Source organism: Oxyura jamaicensis, chromosome 2, assembly GCF_011077185.1.
Source record: "Oxyura jamaicensis isolate SHBP4307 breed ruddy duck chromosome 2, BPBGC_Ojam_1.0, whole genome shotgun sequence".
NCBI classification, from domain to species: Eukaryota; Metazoa; Chordata; class Aves; order Anseriformes; family Anatidae; genus Oxyura; species Oxyura jamaicensis.
In genome coordinates, this window is record NC_048894.1 from 45,281,079 (window position 1) to 45,290,734 (window position 9,656).

At 45.8% G+C, this 9,656-nt stretch overlaps 1 protein-coding gene across 1 annotated transcript in view; it reads right to left on the reverse strand.

Annotated features, from left to right (window-relative positions):
• CPNE4 (copine 4) overlaps positions 1-4,359 on the reverse strand; it is a 235,874-nt gene extending 231,515 nt beyond the window's left edge. The window contains exon 1 of the mRNA XM_035317055.1: positions 4,209-4,359. The gene's annotated coding sequence lies outside the window, so the exon portion shown is untranslated. The remainder of the gene's footprint in view (positions 1-4,208) is intronic.
• Positions 4,360-9,656: the final 5,297 nt, after the last annotated feature.

Below are 9,656 nucleotides of genomic sequence, written 5' to 3' on the forward strand. Positions count from 1 at the left end.
CCCTGCCTATGGCAGGGGGGTTGGAGTTCAGTGATCGTTAAGGTCCCCTCCAACTCAAGCCATTCCATGAAAGTCACAAAGGGAGCTACAGCCTGGAGTCACTGCTCTTGCCACAAACAGTCCATTCAGCCAGCAGTCCTTTTAGCACTCCATACTGAGGTGCTTCTTGCCCTCCTTTTTACCAAAGAACCAGGCAGACCTTTCGTTTCCAAATTTGACAGGCTTGGTCTGGGAAGGTAGGAAAGGCTAAGAAGAGCTCAGAAGGAGGAAAACAAGGTAAATGGACACCAGCCAGAAGGGGAAACTGGTGCTGGCTAGACAAGTCCTTGTGACACCCTGCAGCAATACACAAACAGCCGCAGAAGCAGCACTCGCCTTGCCCTACACCCCTCTTTCCAGCAGCTCTCCCAAAGCCGTGTTAACCGGCGTGGGTGCCGGCCACCCCCTCCCCAGGGTCCTCCCAGGCCGGGCTCGGCAGCGAGCTGTCCCAGGACGGGCTTCCAAGGGGCCGATTTGGACCGAGCCGAACTGCACCCGGCGGCCCCGGGCGCTCCTTGCGCGCCCCCCGGCGGCCTCGCCCCGCTCCTGCGGCGCCTGGGGCCGGGAGGTTCAGCTCGGGGCGGCCGCTGAAGCGCCCCGGACAAAGGGAGAACTTCGGGGAAGGTTCCGTGGCAAAGCCTGAATTAAGACCGGCTGCGCTGCGGTTCCGTTGTTGTCCGGCAGCGGGCACGAAGCCCCTTCGTGCGGCTCAGGTGGCCCAACAGCGCGGAAATGTGGCATGGCTGGGATCCAGCAGAGCACTCGGCTCCTCCACCACAGCTCTTGGGTGTGTTAGATTTTTAAGAGTACGTTTGCTGGCTCTCTCTCGTGCAGCTTTCCTAGGGCACAAATGCCACCTTCAGACTTTCCTGCTCTGCAAATCAGTGCTGCTTAAGGACACCCGCACCAGCGTGGAGAACGCACTCAAACAGCAGCTAGAAGGCGACTTTACAGCCCACAGTGTTTGCAGGAAGAAGTGCCAAGCAGAAGGACATTAACAGAACTTCTTTTTATTAGTTTGTGGGAGATGCAGAAACCACAACTGGCTGATTAGTGGGAGAGAGCCTCAGGGTCTTGGGCTGCCCAAACCTGAGCCTACGTGGAATAAATGCCCCCACTGCTAACAGAAAGCATCCACTGCTGTTGCTCACTCACAAGCAATTGCACTAGCAAAGGACGCTTTGATTCCAAGCACAGAGAACAGCCAAGCTGCTCAGAGCAACATGCCTTGCTCAGGTTTTCTTCTCAAGAATCTTTGTATTAAAAGTGCAACTGTTCAGCTACTCTTTCTGTGTGTTACAATTTTCAAGTACAAAAATGCAGTGACTTTATGAAAAACAGAGTTACAAATGCTACAGAAAATGCAGTTACCATTTTGACAGTAATCCCAGCCCAGCTCTTTGCAAGCACATATTCTTCCTCAAAACTTTCTGCTTGCTTAAAGTCACCTTACTGATGAAGTACATTACAGCAGATGATATTAGATTTTAGTTTGGATACTTATGCGAAGTGTTGCTGACTAATGGTTGCATCAGGAACCATAATGCTGACCACGGGGTATCTCACACTCAGATTCCCCACCCTAACAATCCATTAACAGAGTGCCGTTTCCACGCTGAGGCTTCCAGGTCATTTTAAAACATTTGAATAGCAAGCCTAGGAAGAGGGAAGCACCACAATAAAATATCGCTGCCCACCACACAGTATGTGCATGCAAAGACATAGAAAGCCACATAGTTGAAAAACATTTTAACTTTGAACATTCCCAGCCAACCACTGGATGCAAGAACTTGCAATGCCTCTCTCAAAACATAATTCAAACAACCTACAGCAATGAAGGCAGACAGCACAGGTAGGATTGCCAGTCTAGAGCTTTTTCTATCTGGCTTCAATTTCTTGCCCTTTCAGGCTTCCCAAGTGACTCGGCAAGGCACTTAGTCTCTCTGCATCCATGGCACTTTCCAATCCCACCCCTGTGAAGATAAACCAGCAATTGTGATACATCAGTGATAGCTGCTACGTAAAGCTTTCTGTAAAAGAGCCTCAGACACATAGCACCTCACCATTAGCTTGTCTGCGTATCAGGAGCTCTGAGCTTTGCCATGCTGCTAAGAGAGTTGGTCCCATTGAGTTGATGCTTGAGGTACAAACATCAAGTTCTTATCCATAAAATTAGCTCACCATAACTCACCTCACTGCAGTATTTTAAACTGGGGTACACTTAAGCACAATATTCTAGAAAAATCTCTCCCCAAAGTTAGGCTTGATAGCTCAGCTAATCAAACTATTAGTGTTCTTCACATGCATATTAAGAATCTTCGTTGATTGTTTTTTTAAACAGCTTTCTTGAACAGTTAACTTCAGTGACAATTTTTCCTCTTAAGGTTTCAGCCCAGAAAAACTCCTAAGAGTAAGTTTATGGAAAAAAAACTGAGGCATGTGCTTCAGGATATAATGTATCCAAGTCTCCAATATGGCCATGAGGTTACCAATCCCCAAATGTCTATCTACACAGACATTGAATTTTTATGTGTATATTCCTACTGGATGGAAGTCTTGGTGTGCAAATACCATCACTTAAGCACCAGAGCTAACAGTTACACCACTATGCCCTACTACAGAAATGCTACCTGTTCTTTTGTAACCAAGTCCAACTGCCCCAAACATAGCAAATATACCTGCTTCAGAGGGGTTTAAAGGCTATATGAAACTTTTCAGTAACTTGCATTTGAGCTCCACACAATGCAGCACAGTGCCTGTTTCTCACTCAAGAAACCAGTCAGACTCTCGCAACCTGAAATTCTGAGGACCTCACAATGAACTGTGAAATGCCATCCCAAAAGAGCTTTCTCATCCTAAAGCAATTACAGCACAGAGTGCTCCCCGTCCTCCAGTCCAGTCCTATGTTGCTAATACTTTAAGTACAAAAAAGTTTCCCGTTTTATTTTACTTCCTTTCACACCCTAACAAATGCGTTTTTACAGCAACACTTGCAGTTACAGTGTAAAAAAAAAAAAAAAAAAAAAAAAAAAAAAAAAAATTACCACAACCAACTGAGGGGGGTCCCTATATCTGCTTACCATCAGGTGTTTTAGGAACATAGAAAAAATAGAACAGCAATAACTGAATAGTCAGCTCACACGTGGGGAAACTGGTAACCAGCAAGCTTTTCTACAGTATTTCTGTATAAAACAAGAAAGCAAGCTCTTTAGTGGTGAGGCTGACTGAGTACATGTGCCTGTACTCATCTTATTACAGCTAGGTCCCTCGTTCTTGACTAGGGCTTCTGAGGTACAGCTGCAACACAATCAGGGAATAAAACGTCTTCAGGATGACAACGTTTAGCTTTACTGTCATCAAAACACAAACAGCATTTCTGAATTTCAGTATGATCAAAGACCGTTACTCGTTTAGCCAACACACTTATTTTTCCTTAAGGAGGACAGGATGGCAACCTCTCCCTCAGGCATCCCAAGTTTAAGGGGCTGACTCCGAAAAGTGAGGCACCTGGAGTAACGGGACTTTGCAGCACTTGGCTGGACCAGCAAAACGGAGACCCAGATGCCAAGTTACCTAACGGAGCCCAGGCTGCGTGCCTACAGCCCATTGTGTAACAAACCTCAGGACAATTTTACAGGTCCTAATCAGGCGAAACTCCCCGCTGATTTCCACGAAGGAGCTCTAATCAATCAAAAGCGGCAAGAACCGGAGCCTTTTTTCTGCCTTGAAACGAAAAGGTTTATTTTGAGCTGCGAGGACACGAGATTGCAAGAACTCGAGAAACCCGTAACTCTCGCTTTAACGACACCAGGAATTTGTCCCGCGTTTAATCTAGCAGCCACGGCAATCAACCTCACCAGCGCTCCGTTTTCGGTAGAACACGAGGAAAAAAAATAGGAATAAAACAGTTTCTCATATAACCGACCTGCTCTCCGACCGCGACCTTTAACGCGACAACCCAAAGACAGTCCGGCACGGTCGGGAGAAGGGCGACGGCTCCCTCAGCTCGGGTCGCTCCCCGAAGTTGCCCGGCTTCCCCGACGGTCCCCCCCCGCCATGTGCCGTTACCAACGGCCGCAGCGGCTCAACCGACGCCAACGGGCGGCAGAACCCCGCGCTCCCGCCCCGCCCGCCCGCCAACTTCCCTCAGGGGCGCCGCCCGCCCCTACCTGCCTGCCTGCCTCGGTCCCGGCCCCGCTGCCCGTCAGCGGCTGGCGGCAGGGCAGGAGCGCTGTCCCTCCGGCGGGGCGAGCCCCATGTGAAGAGGAGCGAGGGAGCCCGGCGGCTCCACCGCTGAGGGGAGGGGATGGGCGGAGGGACGGAGGGAGGAGGCGGGCGGCAGCTCCCCCCCCCCCCTCGGAGCCGCCCCGGCCCCGGCCGAGCCCGCGGCAGCGCCGCCTGGGGGTTGAGGCGGGCACGGAGCCGCCCGGCCCCCAGAGGAGCACGGCTCTGTCTGAGGTGCCGAGAGGTGGACTTCAAGGCCAAGGGGTATTGCCAGAGAGCCTACTGATTCGGGTTAAGCATGAGGTTAAGTGCAGGCTGTCACAACCACATGCCAGCAAGCACTGCGAGTGCATCAGAGCCCGCAGGCTGAGGGAAGACCAGCACCAGATTCCTCAGTCATTGAGGCACCCCGGTCTCTGTGGATACCCAAACAGGGAGAAGGGAGAGCATTGCCCCAGCAAAGCAGAAAATAGTTCCCGGGGTTAAAACACAGCATGGGGACTGGGAATAGCAGGATTCACTGTTTGACTTTGCCCACCCGTGGTGACCACTCAGCTTTCCGTCGACCAAGCAGCTGTGGTGATGCCAAAGCATGTTCATGTGAAAAGCCTGGCTGACTTCCCAGAAATCCTCAGATTACACAGAGAATTGGATTTGTGTTTGTCAGTTAAACACATGCTTACATGTTTGTGGGATAGAGCATCTTTGTGCCATGGCTCCCCATCTGTATAATCTAATTTCTCTTCCCTATCTTCACAAGAATTTGATGAAGATAAATTCATAAGCCTCTCCCAGGCACACGTATTTGACAATGACAGAACTCCTGTAGCATATGCACCGAGAGAGAGATGCTGCAGCCGCATCCTGCCCTCCCCTGAACAGGCATAAAGATGTATATGTAGAACATTTTTGAAAGGAAGATTTCTCCAGTGATGCAAATAGTCAAGGAAAGGAAAGGACCTCAAAACAAAGACAAATCATTCTTGTGCCATGAATTTAATGTCAGGTGTTTGCTGAGCTGGCAAATCCTGGAGTATTGCCCCTGAGTACTGAGAAGTGCTCAAAACCCTTATCAAAAACCACTTGCAGTGTAGCTGAAACACCCTTTTAGGAAAACCTGGCCCGCCGATTAGAGATTTTAACATAATATTGCCAGCATCAAAAGCACATATTAGAAATATATATTGTCAACTTGATTTTTTTCCTCCTTGCAGATAATGTATAAATTAACAACAGCACTTTACTGAGCATATCATGCAACAAATATTGCTGATCAGTAATTTGTTCACAGCACTAAAAATCAAAGATCAGTCATTGTATTTATCCACCCACAGAAATAAACTTATTTACTTTAATAGAGCAGTGGGTTTTACATAAAATTCATCTAAGTATAAATTGTCATCTTACTCAGTATGATTTCCCTTGTAACAAAGAACAGGTGAGTAGAAATGTATTTTTGTAGACGTAAAGCTGTGATTTTAGAATAGCTAGTGCATATAGCCTAACCCTAGAACTGATCAGGTTCTCCAGAAAGCCAAGGTTTCCCTCAGGTTTACTTGGCTCTCAACAACCTGTTTAGTTTAATAACAGCAGAACCACAGCGCCCTGTACTGCAGTACAGCTGGAAGAGAAGGAAAGCACCAAGACCTATTGGTGAAGCCTCGAGAGGAACTCCCTTCATATCTCCAGGGGCAGGTTTGTGCAGTCCCAGGGCAGCTGTTGGGCAAGGCTGCTTGCTTTCCAGACTCTGCATGCTGTGTCCTGGCTGGGAGCTGTGAGAGCAGGCTGCAGCTGCTTCCTGGTAGCAGGACACAGCCTCCCTGCACACCAGGACACTGGACAGTCAGCTCAGCGCTGTGGAAAACAGTCAGAAACCCAGCATGTCCCATGGGAATGATTTTGGCAAGATTTTCACAAGATTTATTTGCTATAGAGATGTAGACTGGAATCTACCACTTGTGAGAGGAGGGAACAGGATGCAACCCCAATCTGCACTTAGCTGAGTCGGGATGAACACTAAGAATTAGATTTCTGTTCTCTAGTTTCTGCTCCAGCACTCAAATCATACTTCCCATTTTCTGGCATGGAAATAACAAGAGCATTGGATGTCACCCTGTAGTTATGTGCCCACGCAGCTACGTGCCTTGACATTTCCTCTGCTCGCTAATATTACCTGCTAGTGTTGCTAGAGCACCCTTACCGGGACAGAGAGCTGCTGTAAATCAGGACAAGAACTGCTACAAGTACCTGCTTCTTCCTGTGGGTGGCATCAGAATATCTTCAGTAGACCAAAACTGGTTTAGAAAAAGAGCGAGGGATGACATTCCTATTTGACAACAGCAGTCATCATTGCAGTGCAAGTGCTGCTTCTGCTAAGCTCACACAAACCAATAAATGTTTAATTTAAACAGAAGATTAAGAGCAGTTGGACTCACTATCTCTTCAGCAGTCCTTAGTTCTGACAAAGGAAGATCTATCACACCTCATGCCCCTGCCTGTAAAAGTTGCAGTTATCACAAAAAGAGGATACAAATATATAATTAAACCTCCCTGCACCTACAGCTTCAGCAAAATCAAAACTTTATCATCACCAGTAGTTTCATATCCATGTACAAAGGCTGATCAGTAACAAACTGATGAACACAAGTGAATCAGCACAGTTGTTCAACAGGACACAGAAGTGTAAGTGCAAGCCAGGGTGATAGAGGTGACAGATGTAGAGAGCTTTCAGAAGGCCTGCACTCATAACCAGAGCAGGGCTGTTCCCTGTTTTTACACTGTCACATTACAACTGTCGTGCTCATTTCTGGTAGCTGTGCAGATCAGCAATGACCTTATCACACTGAGAAAAGTCAGCTCACACTCCAAGCCAGTACATGCTCTCAGACATACAAGCGCTGGTGTCTAGTGTCTAAAGCCACAAGGCCGTAACTGCTGGGCAAATGGTTGCCTTACCTAGCTGTGGAGTTTTACTTAGCCCATATCTCTTAAAAAGATGATATATGAGAATACAAAGCATATTCTCATGTTAAGTTTAAAATACTTTATTGAGAATTTGAGAATGACTTGTGCTGTTCATTTGCCCATAATATGAGGCTGCACAGCCTGAGCCCATAACCACTGTATAGCTTAATCCACTTAGCCCTGCAGCCACTCCACCTGCAAACAGGGGAAAACAAAAACTTCAAAAGCACAACAGGAAAATTTTCTTTATATATATATATATATAACATACATATAATATATATATACATATTCTTTTTGCTGTTTTAAAAGCCTTTAAATTGATATAAGTTGGTGTCAGTTGCCTTTGCAGCCATTCACCTGTCATTCGCACCTGACTTCTACCAGACTTGTACCAGATTCCACTTAGGAACTTCAGTGACACCATTGCTTGCAAAAAGCCTGGGTTAATCACATTGGAGACCAAATGCTCAATCTCCACAATGACTAGTGAGAGGGAATCTTTTGTTTTAAAGCTTAGGTATGTGGAAAAATGCTGAGGTTCAAACGGCGCTAATCAGCTGCTTTCTGAAAACCAGGGTCCTTTTAAGGTGTTTCCAGGACCAGAAGTCACATATACTGCCCTAACACTCAGCTTTGAACCGTGCTGATCTAGGGACAACTCCAGTTCTCCATTTCCTCCTATAAATTTATTTTTTAATGAGGTCACTACTCAAAAAAAAAGGCAAGATATATTCTCCTGAAATTTAGAGTTATGAATCTCTACATACAACAGTCAACCTGAGCAGGTGCCATAGAGACACTTTTTTCTTGTCAACAATGGTGCTGTTCTTAATTTTGCATGTGGTCCTTATGTATGTTGTAGCTAGGCACAATAGATACACATTGGCAGCTTTGATAGCATCCAGAGAGGAACTGATTTCCCAATCCAGGAAATTATCCTAGAACTCTCATAATTTTGGCAGCAGAATTTTAACCAGCAGTTCCCAGTGTCCTCTGCCAGAACAATGCATTCACAGGACTTGGAGTCACAGAACATATTAGGGAAAATTAAAACAAGAGAATCATTAAAAAAAAAAAAAAAAAAAAAGGCACACACACACAAAAAAACTACTGTGGCTACATCTGTAACTTCGAATCCTAGTAGTTATAAAAATCAACTAGGCAATCTTATGATGCATGACAGCATCTGAACCCTTACAGAGGATAACCTTGAAATTCAGTACTTCCTTGTTACTCATCTTCTGTACAAATGTTTCAATGACTTCTGAAAGCTGAGCTTCCCTTGCAGGTAAAGACAGCAAATGTGCCCTCTATTCCCACAGCCCACCCAGGCATTGTTAAAGGACATATCTAAAGTTTTATTTCCAGTGTCAAAGAAAACTTGTGTTTTTACTGTGAGGTAGTTCAAAGTTATCAGATTCCATTTTCATTCATTATTTTTCCCTGAAACAAAACTTTTCAAGTACTGTATATATGACAGTACAAAGGGTGAGGAGATGTTTTTCATGGCTTGGAAAGACTCATACCAAAGTGACTATTTCAGGTTTTCATTTTGTTGAATTTTGTTTTAAATATTATTGTCTACTGTATTATCATACAGACTTAAAAATAATAATGATAAAAAACACCTTGGAAAACAAAGGAAAGCCTTTTGATATTTTTGTAAGTTGTTGTTTGATTTATCTGAATAATTTTTATTTCCAACATTTTACTTCCAATATAGGTGAAAACAAGGCTGGAGTTTCCCATGGAAAAGGTAGTTGTTTGCTGAAGTAAGTTTACATGCATTAAGAATCCTGGGGGAAAAGTCCTTGCTGTTTTGCAGTAAAGAGCACTTTCTTCTGGATTCCTCTCTGCAAATTCCACAATGAAGCCCACAGCAAAGATACTCCATGCGTTTGACGTGCTGTCTTTTCTCATTCGTCTGTAGCAATATTCAGCAGACAACAATACTTGAATCCTCTTGCTTTTTCAGATCCTGCTTTCAAGACAAACTGTTTTCATATGAGCATCTTGGCTTCAATCCCTAATCACTCCAGGATCCCTTAGCACAGCTCAGTGGCACAAATTATCCATAAAGCTGACATCCGTGCTGTCAGTGGGATGGGGTTACTGGGTAATGTGATGTGAAGAAGGTACACATTAGCCTGAAGGAAGGCACTGTGCTGTTCAGCAAGGCTCCTTTGGCCCTGCTAAGCAGTATCATCTGATGCTGCCTGCCACTGCTGTGTGGCAGTCGCTCATGGCATGGCATGGCGGTAAGGAGCCTGAGTAGCTCCCAGCAGCTCTCAGGGGACAAGAATCATCCCAAGCAAGAGAATCACAAGCAGTAACTGACACAGAAATTGATGCCACTGACTTGGCAAGATTGTGTTAACTTCAGTGTCACCTAGTGAGCAATTTGACATCCCTAGGCAGTGACAAGT